This window comes from Tupaia chinensis, unplaced genomic scaffold (genome assembly GCF_000334495.1).
Source record: "Tupaia chinensis unplaced genomic scaffold, TupChi_1.0 Scaffold000018_1, whole genome shotgun sequence".
NCBI classification, from domain to species: Eukaryota; Metazoa; Chordata; class Mammalia; order Scandentia; family Tupaiidae; genus Tupaia; species Tupaia belangeri.
Genome location: NW_006159448.1, coordinates 3,157,426 through 3,179,296, shown reverse-complemented (window position 1 = coordinate 3,179,296; position 21,871 = coordinate 3,157,426). Strand labels below are relative to the sequence as shown.

General features: G+C 36.8%; 1 non-coding gene across 1 annotated transcript; it reads left to right on the top strand.

Moving 5' to 3' along the window:
* The first annotated feature begins 20,446 nt into the window (after positions 1-20,446).
* Positions 20,447-20,523, top strand: LOC114007086 (small nucleolar RNA SNORA31). The gene has a single exon (XR_003548740.1). It is a non-coding gene; the product is annotated as a small nucleolar RNA SNORA31 (small nucleolar RNA).
* The last annotated feature ends 1,348 nt before the right edge of the window (positions 20,524-21,871 follow it).

Below are 21,871 nucleotides of genomic sequence, written 5' to 3'. Positions count from 1 at the left end.
TAAAAGAAACTGCTTTAATTGGAACTAGGAAGTTTTAGAAAAGGGCCAAAATTATATAAGAAAGAGATATAGATCGTAGTGTAAATATTCATATTCATTTCATACTTTCATGTGTTCTGCTTAATCATAATGCAGTATTTAAATACCATGTACATTTGATCTCTCTGAAATATGAAATCCTGTCCAGGAAAAATAAATAAAAGGTGATTCAAATTTTAAACTGGTTCTTAAGGTTTTCTTAACCAGACAAAAATGAAGTATTAGATGTTGGGATGTGGAGGAAAAAAAGTATATGTATTTATTATTATTGCTTTTATTATTATCTTGCCGTTAGGGCACATGTGCTCACCAGAGAGAGATAGACAGAGAGAGAAAGAGAAAGCAAGCTGCCAGGTTCAGGACTCAAACCATGGTTAACTATGTGGGAATCCAGTGCCTTAAGCCCCATGCCACCTGCTGGCCCCATGATAATGTGTATTATGTCCTGCAAAAGTTAATACACACAACACAAACATACATAGGTGTACTGAAGGACTCCACATATCAACCTTTAACGAAATGAAGTTTCTGTATGGATCATAAAGAAAAGGTAGAGATCATAGTGGATGCTATCATTTTATAAAAGAAACTGCTTTAATTGGAACTAGGAAGTTTTAGAAAAGGGCCAAAATTATATAAGAAAGAGATATAGATCGTAGTGTAAATATTCATATTCATTTCATACTTTCATGTGTTCTGCTTAATCATAATGCAGTATTTAAATACCATGTACATTTGATCTCTCTGAAATATGAAATCCTGTCCAGGAAAAATAAATAAAAGGTGATTCAAATTTTAAACTGGTTCTTAAGGTTTTCTTAACCAGACAAAAATGAAGTATTAGATGTTGGGATGTGGAGGAAAAAAAGTATATGTATTTATTATTATTGCTTTTATTATTATCTTGCCGTATAAAGAGGGGCTAGGTGGTGGCAGGAAAGCGACTGGATCCTATGTGGCAGACTGTGCAGTTCAAGTGCTGACCCAGAGGCTTGAAAAACATACCAGGTGTAGGTGTGTGTGCATGCAAATCCCAAATGCACCAGAGTGTGCATGTGCCAGTTAGAAAGAGAGAGAGGGAATGAATGAGAGAGAAAACAAACCCTCCTGCAATGCATAGTCACACCACAAATCCTTCTCCTGTTTCTCCATTCTGTCAGGAATTTAGGCATACACACACATGAGCCTGATCTGTTTTCAAGCCAAGGCAGCTGGAATTCAAACCCTGGTTGGTCATCTGAGATCTGACTTTCTGCACTTAAATGCTGCCTATAGGGCTGATCAAAATAGATTTTTTTTATATTATAATTTCTTTTGTGTATAAATTAATGCAGATTTTTTATAGAATTATTTATTTAATTTTATCATTATCATCATTATTATTTAATTTGCTATAGGGCACGTACACTCACCAGAGAGAGAAAGAGAGAGAGGGAAAGTGAAAAAGCAAGCCACTAGGACTCGAACTATCGTCAGCCATGTGGGAATCCAGCACGCCAACAACCATGCTAGCTGCTGGCCCCCATTAATGCTGTTTAAATGGAGAGTTTACATTTAACAAATATAAGAAAGGAAAAAAATCCACATATTATTACAATATTTAAATTAATTAAATTTAAATCAAGTCTGAATAACAAAAGACATGTTGCACTGCATTTCACGAATACGAAAATTCTAGAGTTCAGTATTTCCGATATTTTTTTTCCAGCTCAAAATCTCCGGTTTCAGAACCACAGCTGATGTCAAAGATAAATAGAATTGATTCTAAAACAACCCAACAGGCAACACAGAAACCATTTCTGCTGAACGCGGCTCTTTCTACTTCAGGAAACCAAAGCCTAATCTTGTTACATTTGAATGTGTAACCCTTGTCCTGTCACATTCTGATAAGCATCTTTTAGTGCTGGAAGAGCAATTTTCTCTTCAGCTTTAAAAACTCCTGCCATTACTATAAATAGCAAGTGATTTATTGTTACCTTGTAAAGTATATTTTTAAATTAACATTCGTTTTGATCTGTGTGAATATTTTTAGGTTAGAGAAAGCTATTAAAATTTGTTATTTGGATTTGCACATATGCTCTTGTTCTTCTTACCTCACCCTTCTAACAGAAATTTCCTTTATTCCCATGTTGGACTTCAAAAGGACCCTGCCTTTTACTTCCTATTGAAAATTATTTGGAAATATTTTTCTTGAGAAACAAGCTACAAGTGTAATAAAAGTAAACTACTCATCTATGATATTCATTATTTTATTATCAAAGGGATGTTTAAATTATTCTTTTGATCTACCCCACAAAATTTGGGGGGGGCGGAAATCTATTTTTTTATACCATTGTTTTGCATACACTTTTCAAACACTAAATTAAACTTCTGAATACGGACCAAAATGTGAACTTTGCTTGCACTCAAAGTATAGATCTCACCTGTGGGTAGATATGATTCCTCAACTTTCTCTAGAGCTACCTACCATTTTAAAATTCCCGTTTTTGTACTCTACACTATGCTAACATAATTCCTGGAAAGAATGCTACTCAAGATGTATGATATCAACATAATCCTTATCTATTTTAGGGGAAAATTTTGGAGACTGACTCCTCAAGTTTCCATAAAAATTTCTGGTAGAATTATGTTCTTGTTCTCTGCCTTTCCACTTATTCTTTCTCAGAAGACAAGGAAGAGCATACCACTTCATGTATTTGGAAGAAAGAAATGGACATGTTAGATTCAGCTACTGTTTCCCTTTCCCATTGGTTCCTCTCTGCAGTTTGTATCTAATTATCAGTATGAGCTCCTCATTGCAGTCAGAGCTTGTTTCTTTACAAGAAGGCATATCTTTGCCTAACTACGTCAATGACTAGATAGGGGAAGAGGAAATCTTCTAATTCACAGGGAATACCTGCTTTTCTCAGTTATTAGTAATAAGTTGAGTATATTAGTAATAAATACGCTATTTCATCAGTAGATTCCGTATGTTAAATGATGTCCAAGTGGTTGCTCTCAGGTTCTTGTTTACAATGAAAAATACTTAGTTCAGTCTCTCCTTAGCAATTCTTGAATGGGTGGCACAGCCAGGAAAAAAAAAAAAGATACGATAAAGTAGACAAAGAAATGGGTCTCTAATTATGCTATACCAAAGGTTTTTAAACTTTAGTACACAGCAGAATCCCTTGAGGCCTGTTACAACAGAGTGCTGAGCCCTACCTCCAACATTAATGATTCAAAAAGTATACGGAAGGGCTGAGAATTTACATTCTAACAAATTCTCCAGTGATGCAGTTGCTTCTTGTCCAGGGGCCACACTTGGAGAGACCTTGTGCTAGACCAGCCATTTTTCTTTTTTTAAATTTTCTTTTACATTTTTAATTACATTTTCTTTTATACATTAAATCACATTATTTAGCTTACAAAGTGCATATTTCAACATGTGACTCCCTAGTCAATTGATAAACTATAAAATTATATTCAACAGATAATATCACATTTCTTTGTCCCATCAATGCTTTGCCTCTTATTTTTCTTCTAAATGTCTTTCCTCAGACCTTTCTCTTTCTCACACACATCCATATACTGTGTTTCTATATCCTTTAGTCAATCAGTTTCAGTCATAGAGTGCGGACACTCAATATATATTAAGTGGGGACATACGATGTCTCTTCTTCATAGCCCGGCTTGCTTCACTCAGCAGTAAATCTTCCATATTCTCCCATTTTCTGTCAAAAGCCAGTTTTTTTGTTGTTGTTGTTGTTTGTTTGTTTGTTTGTTTGTTTTTTTAATGGCTGAATAGTATTCCATAGAGTATATGTGCCACAGTTTTTCCATCTAAATATCTGTTTGTGGGCCTTTGGGTTTGTTCCATGACTTAGCAATTGTGAATAGTGCCTCAAGGGAGCCTCTTTGAAAATATCAATGCTTGAGTTGAAAAAACCACGCTGTAAAGACGACATATGAATAGCCAAGAGGCATATAAAAAAATGCTCAACACCCATCATTGTAAGGGAAATGCAGATCAGAACAATGAGATACCACCTAACCCCAGTCAGAATGACTAAGATTAAAAACACAAAAAATGATCAGTGCTGGTGGGGTTGTGGTGAAAGGGGAACTCTCTTACATTGCTAGTGAAAATGTAAATTGGTTCAGCCACTGTGGAGAACAATTTGGAGATTCCACAAAAATTTATAAATAGAACTACCATATAATCCAGCAATCCCACTTCTTGGTATCTACCCAAAGGACGGAAGAATCCTTAATCTGAAAAGTGCTTGCACATTGATATTTATTGTGGCACTATTCACAATTGCTAAGACATGGAACCAACCCAAATCCCAAATGCCCACAAACAGATGAATGGATTAAAAAACTGTGGCACATATACTCTATGGAATACTATACAGCCATAATAATAAAAATAAATAAATAAATAAATAAACCCTAGCTTCTGACAGAAAGTGGAAGAATATGGAAGATTTACTGCTGAGTGAAGCAAACCAGGCTATGAAGGAGAGACATTGTATATCCCCACTTAATATATACCAAGTGTCTGCATTCTATGACTGAAATTGATTGACTAAAGGATATAGAAACACAGTAAATGGATGTAAATACCAGATATAGTGCGTGTGAAAGAGTCCCTAGCTTCTGACAGAAAGTGGAAGAATATGGAAGATTTACTGCTGAGTGAAGCAAACCAGGCTATGAAGGAGAGACATTGTATATCCCCACTTAATATATACCAAGTGTCTGCATTCTATGACTGAAATTGATTGACTAAAGGATATAGAAACACAGTAAATGGATGTAAATACCAGATATAGTGCGTGTGAAAGAGTAGAGTCTGAGGAAGGACATTTAGAAGAAAAATAGAGAGGCAAAACATTAATGGGACAAAGAAATATGGTATTATCTGTTGAAGATATTTTATAGTTTTATCAACTGGACTAGGGAGAAATGTTCACATGTTGAAATTTTCACTTTGTAAACTAAAAAATGTGATTGAATGTATAAAACTAAATAAAATTTAAAAGTGTTGAAAAAAGGAAACTATATATGTGGTCCCAATAAGCCATTCTTTTTTAAAGGGTTGCTGAATAAAGAAATTCAACCACATCTTTTTTTTTTTTTTTTGAGAGGTTTTCACTATAGGGCATGTGCGCTCGCCAGACAGACAGAGAGAGAGACAGAGAGACAGAAAGCAAGAAATCACGCCCCAGGGGGGGATGTCCATGCCGCAGTCCCTTCTCCTCCATTCTCCTCTCGGGATCTTGGGCACACACACACACGCACTCGGCGTGAGTTTTAAGCCACCGGGTCCGGGACACGAACTGTGGTCGACTACGTGGGAGTCCAGCGACATAGCCATTATGCTAACTGCTGGTTCCCAATAAGCCATATTTTTAAAAAGCATTAATCAATGCTTGAACTCTCCTCTCAAATAGGTTCTTTTGATTGATAAGTGGCTCAACTCTCAGTGTTTGCTTTTTACTCCACCAGGTAAGTAAACTGTGCCGCAAGAGTTGTGAACAATAGCCATACACTAAGATTAATAAATCAATTACTGTATAGTATTCAAGACAACTGTGGCTTGCCTTAGGTCATGCCTCTTAGTATTTTCATAGTACTGAACCATTCTACCTTTCTTTTGTCATATTCATGGACTTATATCAGGTAAGTTGATTGTTTTTACTGCTATGATAGTTCCTCTCCTTTTGGATTACAGTTGGAAATGTGTTAATAAATGAAATGCACAATAACAAATTTTTGGAAAATTGGTCTTGCTGTTTATTGGCTGTTACATATGGGTAACTAAAAAAACGTCGTGAAACTAATGTTAGTGCTGTATGTGAAAGGATAAGGATAAAAACACCATGGTATAAGAGAGAAGTTGAAAGAAAAGAATTCATTTGATAACCAATTAAAAATTATATCTTCATAGTTGTAATTTATCTAAAAAACTAAATATTGGTACATAGAGCTATAAAGGAATACAAAATAAATCCTTTCGGGGCTATCAACTGGTATGGTGGTTAAGGCAGGCACTGAATTCTCACATGGCCAACTGAGATTGCCTGAAAACCATGCTGGGTGCATGTACATGTGTGCCCAAAATCCTGAGAGAAGAAATTATGGCATGGCCTCCCCCCCAACTCTCGCAAGATGATTTCTCATTTTCCTTTTCTCTGTCTCTGTCTCTTTCTGGGGAACACACACTCCCTATGGCAAAAACCTAAAAAACCAAAACTTTTCAGAATAAAATCTAGGTATTAGCCTAAACAAATAAAAACTGCTAATTAACAAGTTATTCTCTCTTCTTGCTAAAATAAAATGAAGCGACATTTTTTAGACCAAAAATGTGTAAGCTTACATACATGTTTAACCATTTTTTAAAAAAAGAACATAAAGTTGTCTGAATGGAGAGCATATTCAACTCAATCTTGAAGGGGCTTAAGTTGTCCAAACCAAATCATTCCTCAGCCTATAAAACAAGCTTCCCTTCTTTTTTTCGTGATGATAGAGAGGAAAACAGCAATTATTTTACATGTCTATTAGAGGGACCAGAGGGTGACATGGTGGGTAAGGTGCTGGACACTCCCACATGGCCGACCGGGGTTCAAGTCCTGGACCTGGTGGCTTGCTTTCTCACTTCCTCTCTCTCTCTCACTCTTACCCTCTGTCTCTCTCTGGTCAAGTTAAAAAAAAAAATCAACGAATAAATAAATAAATAATAAAATAAATGTCTATTAGAATAAGAATGGTAAAAGAATTAGTACAGTCATATAACCTATTTCATATTCTATTCTGCCCAATAATGGAAGTTTTCTAAGTGACTGGAAAAGACTGTGCAAGCTATGATAGTTTTCTCTATTTGAAAAAGGAAGTGATCCTTGTGCGCAAGAAACTGGGGCTCTAATTATCACATCACAATGTAAAGAAACAGGCTCATCATCTACTATATATTTTTTAATTTTATTTTTATTTTTTATTTTTTTTTTTTAGAAAACTTTTGCAAATGCTCCAGTTTGATCCAATTACTGAATACAAGTAGCCAACTGAAATAAAATTTTTCAGGAGAAACCCAAGTGGAATAAATGCTCTTGTCCAGGGACAGGATTCTGGGAAAGCAGAATAGTCTTGACATTTTTTCCTTTTGCTTTTGTGGTCCTTTTTGTTTGTTTTTTGTTTTTTTGTTTGTTTGTTTGTTTTCGCCATAGGGTACATGGTGCTAGTCTGAAAGAGACAAAGCAAGGTAGTGAGAAATCATCACCCACCAAACTCACGGGAGATGGCCAAGCCACAATCTCTTCTTCACATTCTCCTCTCAGAATTTTGGCTATGCACGCACACATACCTGATCTTATTTTTAAGCCTCTGGGTCTGGGACTTGAACTTCAGTCAGCTATGTGGGAATCCAGTACCTTAACCACCATGCAATGTGCTTCTCTATTCTCCTTTCGTGATCTTAGGCATATACTTACAAGTGGCTGTTCAGCATGTTTTTCAGGCCACTGAATCTGGACTTGAACCATGCTGTCGACTATGTGGAATCCATCTGCCTTAATTTCCATGCCACCTGCACGCCATTCATTATTTTTTTCTTTTTTACGCACATTTGTTTATTTATCCACTAGGTGAGAGACACAGAGAGAGGCAAGCACACACAGCGACAACATCCCCAACAGAACTTTCATGTCATGATCCACTCCCAGCTTCAGCCACCTCAGATCATGGGAATGTACCCAGTGCATTCAGAGAGGTCTTGGATGTGAACCTGGAATCCTCTCTGTGTTAAACTCACAGAAATTTGTGTTTTATTGCTCCACCACTGTCTGGCTCCCATATGCAAATTTTTAATAAAAAATATATGTATATATGTATGTGTGTGCATGCACACTTTCCATTCTTACAAGTCTTCTGTGATGAATAACAATTTGTGTTTTTACCCTTGCTGATCAAGGCCACAGAGAGGCTCAAAGATCTGACCTTCTTTGACCTGGCAGTTCTCAAAATTCCTTCAAACTTAGTTTAAAGCCCTTTTCTTCAGACAGGCTTCATGTAAACGTCAGCTCTTATGTAAATAAGTTGCTTTGACCCTAATTAAATAGAGCCAAATTTTTTACAATCTTTCAGGAAAATGTCCTCACAGGAATAAAGCCTGGGGAATGTAAACTGATAAATATCTTCCAGGGCCTGCTCCATGGCCTAATGGTTAAGACAGCTGGATCCCACATGACTGACTGTGCAATTCAGCCATAAGTGCCTGCATGCCCAAAATCCCAAAAGGAGAAATAGATGGTGGAGAAGGGATTTTGCAGTATGACCATGCCCCATGGGGAATGCTATCTTCTCTCCCTTTTCCTCTGTCTCTTTATCTCTCTCTGGCAAGAGCAGGAGCCCTCTAGCTAAAAAAAAAAAAAAAATAAGAAAGAAAAGGAAAAGTATTCCAAGCTAAACATAGGCTACCAACTAAAATAAACCAGTCGTACATAAACTAGCCCAGGCTAGGAGTCTGAGAAAATTAGCTTTATGTTAAGAGGTTAAGGAATATGTGTAGTCATCTGGGTCACTAATCCTGATTGTCCCAGGAGTATATGAATCTCTTTTACCTATGAACACTCATGATACTCAGCCCGGACCACCTCTGTGATTATAACTTTGAGCTAACTACTCAGCCTAAGTCTTACTTTTTTTTTTAACCTGGGAAAAAGAGACTAAAAATAGTGACACTGGACTATGAGATTGAGATCATCAATATAAAGTACTAAGAATAATACTATCTATATATTGAACATAGGTGAATCATTTGAATGTGTCCATATTCTTAGAAAACTCTAAAAATAATTGTATCATCATATAATGCCGATTATTATTCTAAGTGATTTCTATGAATTGGTATATACAATCCTCACAACAATCTTATGAGGCAGGGGTTATTATTATTTCTCTCTTTTTTTTTTACAGATAAGGAAACAGATGCATGAAGAATAACTTTCTAAGGTTGTAACCATAAAAATGTTTGAGATATAATTTAACTTAAGTAATTTGACTGTAAAACTTACTCTCTTCACCTCTTATTTCTATTGCCTTGATTGCGTTGAATCATTGTCATCACATAAGTTCTTGCTAAAGCCAGAAAATTTCTCTTATTGATCCATTTAGTATACATTAGTCAGGGTTCACCAGAGAAACAGAGCCAATAGATACGTCTACATGTATAGAAAGAGATTTATCAGGAGGGATTATATTGATGATCTGTTCTCCGCAAGCTGGAGACTCAGGAAAGCCTGTGCTGTGGTCGCAGTTCAAATCTGAGAGCGCGAGAAGCCAGAGAGTCAGTGATTTAAGGCTCAGTCTGAGTCTAAAGGCCTGAGATCCAGGAGCACTGATGCCCAAGAGCTAAAGAAGATGGATGGCCCAGGTTAACAGAGAGTAAATTCACCTTTTGTTTTTCCATTCAAACCCTCAGCAGATTGGATTATGTTCAGTCACATTGGTGAAAGTGATAGTTTTCCCCAGTCCACTGATTCAAACACTTAGTTCTTCCAGAAAAACTCTCACAAGCACATCCAGAAATAGTGTTTTAATGGTTATCTGCAAATCCTTTTACCTAGTCAAGTATACACTCATAATTAACCATCACAATATTAACCCAGAAATTGACTGAGATAGGAATGATACATTCTTACACATGCCACATTTATTCTACTACATACGGAGGTTCATTTATTCTTTGATCTACAGATGTATTAGATCTGCTACTTCGAACACAGTTTAAAAATAAACTGAGTATTAGAGGAGAAAGAATTAAGCCATGGAGGATTCAGAATGACAGATTTCCTGAAGTCATCTGGGACTTTATTCTCTCTACCAATTATGGGTATTTCCAACACATTCTCAGTATAAATAATCACAAAGCTTTTATTAAGGCTAATATTCAACCTCTCTTCCTCAGATATTGTGATTAAACAGAGCTTTGAATTCTGTATTTTTATCCATCAGCCCAGAAAATTCATATGGTATGGCCAGCCAAATTTAAGGACATATCAGGACCAACAGTTGGTGTAGTGGTTATGTTACTGGACTCCCACATAGTTGACCATGGTTCAAGTCTCAGATCCGGTGGTTTGAAACTCATGCTTGGTGCATGTATATGTGTGCCCAAAATCCTGAGAGGAGTATGGAAGAGAGGGGATTACAGTGTAGCCATACTTCCTGGCGGGTAATTTCTCACTTTCTGTCTCTGTTTCTCTCTGTCTCTTGAGCAAGTGCCCAAGCCCTGTAGCAAAAATTCACTTTCTGAAAAAAAATTTAAAATAAGGAAATATAATCAAATCTATTCAAAATGTAAAAATAGCAAAAACTTTTAACCATACACACTTTTAAAAAGTGAATATTTATCTAAAATATACAGATAGAATAAGAACAGTATTTCTCAGGTAAGCACTTGCTTTGAATGTATAACAAAACTAACCTTATTGTCAGAAGTTTTGTTCATACTATCCAAACTATGGGAGGTGTCACATATCTAAAAGATGACAAGTAAAATCTAATTTTCCAAACTATCAATAATGATCTGATCCAGAAAGAAATGCCCTAAGAATGGTGTAGACTGAGCTCTTCAAAGGGATCTTTTAGCCACAAGGTGTATAAGATACCTAGGGATAAACCTAACTAAGAAAGTCAAAGACCTTTATAAAGAAAACTATGAAAATCTTAAAAAAGATATTGAAAGTGACATAAAAAAGTGGAAGGACATCCCATGCTTCTGGATTGGAAACTGGCAATTCTACCCAAATTAATCTACATGTTTAATGCAATTCCAATCAAAATACCAGAAATATTCCTCACACATCTAGAAAAGACAATCATAGAATTTGTCTGGAATCATAAAAGATCTCTTATTGCAAAAGCAATCCTGCACAAGAAGATTGGAGTAGGAGGCATATCACTCCCTGATCCCAAGATATACTATAAAGCTCTGGTAATCAAAACAGCATGGTATTGGCATAAAAACAGACATGTGGACCAATGGAAGAGAATAGAGACCCCAGAAATAACCCCCAAAGCTTACAGCCAACTGATCTTTGACAAAGGATATCAGTCAATCCATTGGGAAAAGGAAAACCTCTTTAGTAAATGGTGCTGGAAAATCTGGGTATTATATTAGACTAAGAAGTTTCTGCACAGCAAAGGACACAGTAACAAGTGTGAACCGACAACCCTCAGAATGGGAAAATATTTTTGTTAAATATGCCTCAGACAAGGGACTGATAACGAGAATACATAGGGAACTCAAGTGCCTTATGCGAAAAAAAATGATTAACCCGATTAAAAGATGGGAAAGTGAGCTGAACAAAAGTCTCTCTAAGGAAGACATACGAACAGCCAAAAAGCATATGAGGAAATGCTCAACATCCCTCATCATAAGGGAGATGCAGATAAAAACCACAATGAGATACCACCTAACCCCTGTCAGAATGGCAAAGATTAAGAATATAAAAAGTGATAAGTGTTGGCGGGGATGTGGTGAAAAGGGAACCCTCCTACACTGTTGGTGGGAATGTAAACTAGTTCAACCACTGTGGAGAACAATATGGAGGTTCCTCAAAGATCTACAAATAGAACTACCATTTGATCCAGCAATCCCACTTCTGGGTATTTACCCAAAAGACAGGAGAACGCTCAGTCAGAAAAGTGCTTGCACATCCATGTTTATTGCAGCATTATTCACAATTGCCAAGACATGGAACCAACCTAAATGTCCACAAACTGATGAATGGATTGGAAAAGTGTGGTATATATACTCTATGGAATACTACTCAGCCATAAAAAATAAAAAGCCCCTGGAATTTGATAGAAAGTGGTCAGATATGGAGGATCTATTGCTGAGTGAAGTAAGCCAGGCTATGAAAGAAAGATATTGTATGTATCCACTCAATATATACCGACTATCCGCACTCTATAATAGAGAGCAAAAATTCGGAGGACATAAACACAGTGAAGGTACTTAATGAGAATAGGACAGTGTGGAATGGGGTAAGTGAAGAGAAGAGGATAGAGAAAGATAGCAAGTGAACAATAGAGAGACAGGACGTTAGTGAGAAACAGATAGGGCTTATTAACTGTTGATGATGACATGTATAGTATTCTCAACTGGATTGGTCTGAGAAGTATTTCATGATGGGCAAAGTATTTTTACAAGCAAAATGAGAAATAGCCATTGACTGTTTTAAAAAATAATTATAATAATAATGATAATAATGATAGGGGAAAGCATAGAAAAGATATCGAATGTTGAAGTGGAGAGATTAATGTCTTTGTACTGACTGACTTGCATGGCATTCCCTTTTGAAAAAGCAATGCAATACACTGTAAAGTTATATGTAATCCAATGTAATATAAAGAAGATTATGATGATAATAAAAAATAAAAAAATTAAAAAATTATAATAATAATACCTTGGCATTTGATAGAAAGTGGTCAGATATGGAGGATCTATTGCTGAGTGAAGTAAACCAGGCTATGAAAGTATGTATGTATGTATGTATGTATCCACTCAATATATACCGACTATCTGCACTCTATGGTAGAGAGCAAAAAATTGGGGGACATAAAAGCAGTGAAGGTACTTAACGAGAATAGGATAATGTGGAATGGGGGAGGGTGAAGAGAAGAGAGGATAGAGAAAGATAGCAAGAGAACAATGGAGAGGCAGGACGGTAGTGAGAAAAAGATAATGGCTTATTTCCTGTTGGTGATGACATGTATAGTATTCTCAACTGGATTGGTCTGAGAAGTATTTATTTCATGATGGGTAAAGTCTTTTTACAAGCAAAATGAGAAATAGTGATTGACTGTTTTAAAAAATAATTAGAATAATAATAATAATGATTGGGGAAAACATAGAAAAGTTATTGAATGATGAAGTGGGGAGATTAATGTCTTTATATTGACTGACATGCATGGCATTCCCTTTTGAAAAAGCAATGTAATACACTGTAAAGTTATATGTAATCCAATGTAATATAAAGAAGATTATGATGATAATAAAAATAAAAATTAAAAAGAAAAAAAGAAAGAAAAGGAAAACAAAAACAAAAACAAAAAGGGATCTCTTTACAACCCAAATGATTCTCAGTACTCAACACTTGACACATTCCTGTTTTCATTTTTATTGTTTCCATGTGAGGTCATTATGGTATAGTTAGTTGTTTGAGTTCCATTTGCATGTCTCACTTGGGGGCAGCAGGCACCTCCTTCTGTACACGTGCACATTTGTCACCTTTCTGCTCTTTGGGAAGGCAACAGGAGGACTTTGGATGCTCATCATTCCGTTCTCAAAGTCATAACCATATTTCGTCATACCTCTAGGTGAGTGACAGGCTTTCTACTGTAAAATAGTTGATAGGGTTGTGGTGGAGAAAAGCGCAGATGTTAGATCTTAAGGGAACAAGTAAACTGAGCCAAAGTAATGTCAGCAGCCCTCTCTTGGGTCTCAGAGAAAAACAGATGGTCGTAAGGTAGCATAAGCTGGGATTCAATAATGTGGACTTTGGAAATGTGTGGCTTCAGTACTCCACGGAGATGTATGCAAAGAATGCTCTTTTATAAAAACTGATAAAAAAAATAATAAAATCAAAAGAAAGAAAAGAAAAAAAAGATCTAGTTGGTGACGTAGGGGTTTAGACAACTAGATCCTACATGGCCAACTGCAGCACAGTTAAAGCCCCAGACCCAATGGCTTATAAAAAATGTGTTGGGCGTGTGTGTATGTATGCCCAGAATCTTAAGAGGAGAATGGAGGAGAATCAAAGAGAAAGGATTGTGGTGTGCCATCCTCTCTAGGGGTTTCTTTCTCACTTTTCCTTTTTTTCTTTCTCTGTCCATCTCTTTCCAGAAAGTACATGTGCCCTGTAGCAAATTACAAGAAAAAAAAAAAAGGACAAAATAAAAACAAAAAAAGACACCTGATTACACAAAGTAGTTGCCACTAAAGCACTCACTGATAGAGTATTACACATTTTTCACTAAAAGTGCTAAAGAATGATAATAATTTGTACACATTTTTTTCTTGCCAAAAGTAGTAATAGCTAACACTTTACAACAAACAGATTTTAATTTGTTCCTTGTATATATCCTGAGGTGTACTTCTTTCAGATTTATTTTATAAATAAGGAAACTGAGTCTAAGGAGGGATTTTGCTCATGATTACACAAGGCTAGTGGTAGTCATGATTATTTGTATTAAATTTGTGTGATTCCAGAGCTCTTAATAATAACACTGAATTGCTATTTACACAGTTTTTTTTCCCTCTGTGTGCTCAGCTACTAAGTCAGACCAGTCTCCATAGAAAGAATTTAAAGATGTTTCTCATTATGGTTTGGGTGATGATCTGTCCCCCAAAGTTCCATGCCTTATAATTTGATGTTGGGAAGTGGTAATGCGTAGCAGGTGGTAATTGGATCATGCTGATTGCATTCTGGAGGCAACAGTCACAGGAATAGGTTAACAACATCTCCAGAGATCTAGAGTCCTAACTTTCCTGAGAAGAGGATAGTTCTTGTAAAAACTGTCTGTCATTAAAGGGAGAACTGTCAGAAGCTCTTTCTCTGCACCCAAATAACACCCTCTGTGTTTTCATCAGCCATGATGTAGGCTGGCCTGATGCCAGGGCTAAGCCTTTGGACTTCCTAGCCTCCAGAACTCCTAAATAATTAACTCCTGTTTCTTCATAAATCACCATCTCAGGTATTTCTGTTAACAACACAAAAACAGACCAACATTTCTTTACACGGAGGAAGTATTTTTGTTTTGTTTTGTTTTTAGATTTTTGCCATAGGGTATATGTGTTTGCTGGAGAGAGACAGACAGAGAGTCTGAGAGGGAAAGTGAGAAATTACTCCCCCTCCCAAGGGAGATGGCTACACTGAAATCTCTTCTCCTCATGGGATTTTGGGCACACACATGTACATGGCTGGTGTAATTTTCAAGCTTCAAGGTCCAGGATTTGAACTGTGGTTAGTTAGCCATGTGGGAGTACGACACCTTACTATCCATGCCACCTGCTAGCCCCAACATGCAGGAATATTTATCTCTTTATCATCCTGACTCTGACTCCATTATGTTCTTTCATCTTACATCTAGTCACTGAGCCTCTGAGAGCAAATCTCCAAATTTGAATCTCAGTTCTCCTAACTAGAGCTATGCTTTCATGATTGCCTAAGTCTCTGGGTGATTAAATTATTTGTTTTCTTTTTATAAAATTATTTATTTATTTTTATTTTATTTATTATTATTACTATTTTTTTTTTAATTTGACTAAAGAGAGATGGACCGAGAAAGAAAGGAAAAGTGAGAAAGCGAGCCACCAGGTCAGGGACTTGAGCTGCAGTCTGCCATGTGGGAGTCCAGCACCTTAACCACCATGCCACCTGCTGGCCCAGTTGTCTATTTTCTATTTCTATAGTTGAATCTTTTATTCATTTACTTTAACCTTTCTTGTTTTATGATAAATGGATTTAAAACTCTAAATGGCTTCAACTGAGTTCCCCAAACTTGTCAGATGGTGTTCTAGTTACAGTATTATTAAGCATTAAATTATCCTTTATTTCCCCCTTTTTTTAAAACTTGCCAGAGGGTGTGCATACTCATCAGAGAAAGAGATCAAGTGGGGGAAGGGGGTTGAGAGACCCTAATGTGATGTGGTCATGCTGCAATCTCATCTCCATTTCTCCACCCTGTTGAGATTTTGGTCATTTGTATACACATGCTTGCTATGTATTTCCAGCCTCTGGCGTCAAGATTTGAACCAAACTCAGCCTTGTGGAATTAGGCTCCCTTTACCACTAGACTACAAAGTTGGTCCTTAATTTCCCCCTAAATGCAAAAATTATTCAATAAGATACTGTGCAGTTTCCACACATTGGATTTTTGATTTTTTTTTCTTTTTATGATCGAGAGTGTGTGTGGAGATAGAGAGAGAGAAAGGTGTCTTGACAGACCTTCGAAAGGGTCTCTTTATGCCACAACCCCTATTTCTTCAGCTCCTCAGGATTCCGGGCACCTTGGTGTGCACACCTACCTGGCATATTTTCAAGCCAATTTGGAGGTCTGAACTTGCAGTCGACCGCATGCTTCCAGCCTTGCTGAGCACCATAGTGGTTGGCCCAGGGTTTTTGTTGTTAATCTGTTATTAATTCCTAATTTTATTGCACTGTGGGCAATAATATATCATACGTAATTTTGAGATTTTCAAATTTATTGACTTTCCAATGACCATACATGTTCTAAAATTTTAGTATTAGATTACTAGGAATGTTATTTTTCTCTTTTCCTTTTGTGTTAGCTTTTTTCCTCTGAGACAAAAATGAGCTGACTGAATCTTTGATTATTTGACTTCCTATAGTTTCTTGTAGATAAACTTGCTTCTCCCAAAGTATATTCAATGTGCATGTTTATACACTAAAACTTCTGAGGCTGTTATTTCTTAGGTGGTCTAATCTTTTATATTTTGTGTATTCTTTGCTTTTTGTATCTTTTTCTCCTTTTCTACTACTTTCTGGGGGGATTTTTAATCTAATGTTATTTTTCAGTTAGTATAAGTTACACTGCTTATCCCACCTGTTTCCTAGAACAAAGAGTCCAGGGAATGATAGAGCCCTGTTTATCACACCCATTTGTTCCCACTTCCCCAGGCAATTACTCTCCTCCAAGTTTCCATTGCTAATTTCTTTATTCTTTTCAAAACAGCAGCCTTGGGAGAAGGCAGTCTCTTTAGATTTGTAATTTCTCAGACCTAGGGTTAAGAAGAGAGTGGAAGAATGCCAGAAGGTGGCAGGTCAGTTCTCATCTATTTTCTTTGACTTCTCCCCTGAGCAGGGCCTTTTCATTTCCCTGAGACTCATGAAAAGACCCTAGTAGTTTGGGTTGTTTTTGCCAATGTCTTAGGGTAAAGGGAAGGCACTATTTGTCCAAAGGCAAAGATGAGGATGAGCAATGGCTATTGGAGCACAAATTAAAACTCTTTTCTGCTACTCCTGCCTGTAATTAATTACCTTCCACCTCCAGCTCTAGCCTTTGTCATTCAAAAGCACAGCAGATCAAAACAAACTTTGTTCTTTCCATGGTCATTTTATAATTTATATTTTATTTTATTTCTTTTTAAAATAGACTTCAAATATCTTTTTTCTTTCTTTTTTCCTTTATAAATGAGAAAGATAAAGAAAGGAAAAGGACAAGAGATAGATATTTCTGATGGGTAGGATATACTACACTCCTTATAACCTCCTCCAAAGTAACTAGGACTACAGGCATGCACTGCAGTGCCTAGCAGGTTCGGGATGATCCAAGAACCCTATCCAGGCCTTCCATGCTACGCCACCATTGAGCGTTGATGTTCTACTTCCAGCACCACCAGAGCTGGGCTGCGAGGCTTTTTTATTTTTTTTCTCCCGCTGCTATTGCTTAGAGTTTATGTTACAGGATGAAGTCAACTGTGGGCTATTATGTTATCTAAAAGAATACTTATGTTTCTGTATTAGTAACTGCTTTGGTTTGTTTTCTTTTTCTTAAAAAAATACATATTTATCTTTATTTATCCTCATCATTATTATTATTTTAATTTGTTATAGGTCATGTGTGCTCACCAGAGAGAGACAGGGAGTGAGAGAGGGAGAAAGGGAAAATGAGAATGCAATCCACCAGTTTTGGGACTTGAATTACAATTAGTCATGTGGGAGTCCAGTGCCTTAGCCACCATGCCAGTTGCTGGCACCACTGCCTTGGTTTCTTAATCTCTTTAGAACTTTGGACAAACTAGATCTTGTTTTGTTCTTGCCTATTAGACTGCCTATATACCCAACCATACTCATGCACACGTTGTGGGACTAAAACTCCACCCTTAAATCCCAGGCATGCGCTTAGATTGCCACTATTTCCTTTCTTTCTTAAAAACATATTTTATTTAACTTTATTTATTTATTTTCATTTGACTAGAAAGAGACAGAGTGAGAGAGAGAGGAAAAGTGAGAAAGCAAGCTGTCAAGTCCAGAACTTGAACTGCGGTCAGCCATGTAGGGAGTCATGCACCCTGAACCACCATGCCACCTGCCAGCCCCATCCACTATTTTCTAATAGCTTTATGTATCTGATGTTTGGATATTTGGATATAGTTGATCAGTTGTAAACTAGTCAAGCAATTATTCATTTAACATAAGCTGATTACACAGATATTGGAGGACTCTAAAAGTCAAAAGATGGCCAAAGTAACAATGGAAAGCAGTTGTGACACCTGGAGCTTAGGGAATGAAAGAATAATGTTGGGGTTATTGGAACATAGAATGTTGTAGTAGGAACACTCTCGTACTAAGACCTATGAAAAGGGACCATCACTCAACCCAGCTGATACCTCAGAGGGGTACAATGTGGCTGCAATATAGAAAAACATGGAAACTGGGCCAAATGTTACAGCCATGGTGACAATCACAGAAAGGGCAAGTGTGAAAAGCAGCTTCCTTTTCTCTCCTCCTGTTTTCTGCTCTTCCTTTAACCTTCCTATTGACAGAGCTTAACAAGGAGACTGCTGGAATAAAGAAGTACTATTTGCATAGTCCTGGTCCCACCCTCACTAAGCATAGTATAGAAAGGTGGGTTTGGAGCTGAACACAAAGTTCATTACCAGTTTCCCCTGAATTTTCTGTCTGTTTGCTGGACAACATTTATCTTTACCTATCTGGACCTCTTTTGGTCACTATTCTACCTGCTTAGTACAGAGTATAGTGAGTCCTCATCATATCCCAGTTTATACACCCCACAGAAAGAAATTGACACTGGAGACGCACTGAAAATACTTGACTGACTGTACCTGACAGAGGCTTCTAAGTCTGTTAGAATCTCCTGTATAATAGGAGCTGCCAGAAGACTGCAACTTTATGCGTACCTGATTAAAGCTGGCAGTAGCAGGTATTTTTGGCAGGACGTAGGGTCTTTCTTTCTGCTAATGTTTGATAGAAAATAGGAACAGAGCTCATTGCTCATTTAATATTTGGGTGAATGGGTTAAAAAAATCATACATGGATTATGAGATTTGATGGCTAAAAACACATAACTTGCCTAAGGTCACACAGCTCATTAATGCCAGAGTTATATCAAATTTTTACACCAGATTTTTTTCTGCTGCATGACAATATCAATTCAGGTTTACTTTATCATAGACATACAAAATAAACACTTCGGTTTATACATGTATATAGTTACAAATGCACCTCTAATTTCCACAAATGTAGCTAAGTGTGTCAGCAGATAAAAGGTTGAGTAGGGTACATTTGCTCCCTCTAGAGAATTTATCATCTAAAAAGAAAGAGAAGATGAGCACTTCTATAACTACAACCCAAGAGAGAAGGATGCATAATCTCCTGAAACAAGGTACATAACAGAGGTAGAAATGACTAATTCTGGGAAAAAATAAAATATGTCAAAAGTCCCAGATCATCAAGGAATGCCATGTATCACCTGATGCAGAAACTTCCCATACCTTATAGTATTTAAATTATAATTGTGAAAAAAACTAAAATCTTTCTCTTCCATCAAGTGTAAGTTACTTGAACTTTCCATTTAAGTTAATTTTTAAATGACATTTTTACTAAAAAGAAGAAAGGACACATAACCACAAGGATAAGTTCCCAGTGTTTTAAAAGTAAGAGGGAGCCAAAGGTCTCTAGAACTATAATAAAACTACGTCCTTGTACATTTTATGTTAAAGAAAAGCTTTCTGTTGAAAGGATGATTTATTGCTTAAATGTTGGAGTGCACAAATCAACGCCAAAGAGTTGAACAGAAAATATCCAAACATATAGGATTTTCTGCTATTTACATAGGCATAACACAAGTATGGATCTTAAAAAGATGAGCAAAGAATTTTGATGTCTGTCATTAAACTATTTTGTTGGTAATAGCCAGTTTTATGACCTGCAATGATGAGGCTAAACATATAATATTGATATATGGAGAAGATAATTTCATAATAGACAAAAGTAAAAGAATACAGGTCCCAGAGCAGTGACATGCATTTTGAGTTTTGTTTGTTAATTTAGTGAATTGGTATCTGTCGTACCACAATGATAATAATGTTCTAAGAATCTTAGAATGTTTTCACAATTTCCTTACTGCCTTTAGGCTGGAATATACTGAAACCATTCAAGAAAAATGCCTACATGAGCGACAATTCCTGAAAACAATGTAGAATTAGAAAGTACTTTTAGCTAAACAATCTACCTCGAAATGTAAATTTTGTCTTTAGTAAAAACAGAAATTGATCATTTACCTATGTCTATTACCTATCCACACTAAAAAGTAGTTTTGAGTTTCCTTTGTTTTATCTCAGAATTTTTCTACCTCAGCACTTTCGACATTCTGTCTGCATTCACAGATAGACCTTGAACAGTCTGGTATTGTTCTACAGTTTGTTCCAGGATGTGAGAGGAAAAAACATCTCTGTGTGGATGGGCACTTCTTTGTTGGAGAGAAAGGTTATTCTCTGCTTTGTGAGAAGTTTAATAGCATCCCTGGTCTCTACTCCCTGAATAACACCATTTTCTCCTCTAGTCATGACAATCAAATATGCCTCCAAACATTACCCATTATCCCCAGAAGGGTAGATCCCATGGTTAAGAATCATTGAGTTAGACCCTTTCCACCAAGATGGCGCTGAAAGCTGAGAAGGAAACTCCTGCCCCTTCTAAAGCTGAAGCCAAAGCAAAGACTTTGGAGGCCAAGGCAGCAGTGCTGATAGATCCATACATTGCCCACCTTGCAGTGGCCCAAGACACTCTGGCTCCAGAGGCTGCCAAAATATCCATGGAAGATCTTCCCTAGGAGAAACAAGCCTGACCACTATGCCTCATCATGTTCCCCCCCTACCATTGAGTCTGCCATAAAGAAGATGACAATACACCTGTGTTCACTGTGGATGTCAAAGCCAGTAAGCACCAGCTCAAACAGGCTGTGAAGAATCTCTGTGATATTGATGTGGCCAAGGTCAGAAGTACCTTAATCAGGCCTGATGGAGAGAAGAAGACTTATGTAAGACTGTCTCCTGATTATGATGCTTCAGATGTTGCCAACAAAATTGGGATAGTCTTACACAGTCCAGCTAGCTAATTCACCATAAAAACAAAACCCAGATAAAAACATTAATTTGTTTTTACCAAACTTGTCACTAACACAGGGCGTCTATTAGATGGGTGCATCAGCCTACTAACTATATCTATTTAAGGCAAACATTAAAGGACATTAAGTTAGGAGAATTTATAGGATAAAAGAGATGTGCAATTAGAAAGATGCCAGTAGCTTAAGGACTATAAGACAATAAATCATGTTCCCCTTTCATGCATTTAGTAGACATTAAAAATACATGCTTAGGGGCCACAGGAAGTGTAGTGGTTACGGCACTGGATCCCCACATGACCAACCATGGTTCAAGTCCCAGACCTGGAGACTTGAACATCATGCTATGTGCATGTGCATGTATACCCAAAAATCCCAGGAGGAGAATGGAGGAGAAAAGATTGTAGTGGGGCCATCCCATGTGCTCTATGGTACAAACCTTAAGAAAATAAATAAGTAAAATAAAATAAAATGTAATATAAAATAAAATGAAATATCTGCTTACTCAAGAAAACTAAGCATTAGAGAAAAAGCAGAGTTAGAGGATTCTAAGATGTATCAACAAGAACACTGGGAAGAAGTTGGAAGGAAGCAAGTTCAAAAGGATGTAATTACAAAACTGTGAAGCAGGCAGGCCAGGGTCAAAATATTGAGCCCAAAGTATTTTCCTGTGGAT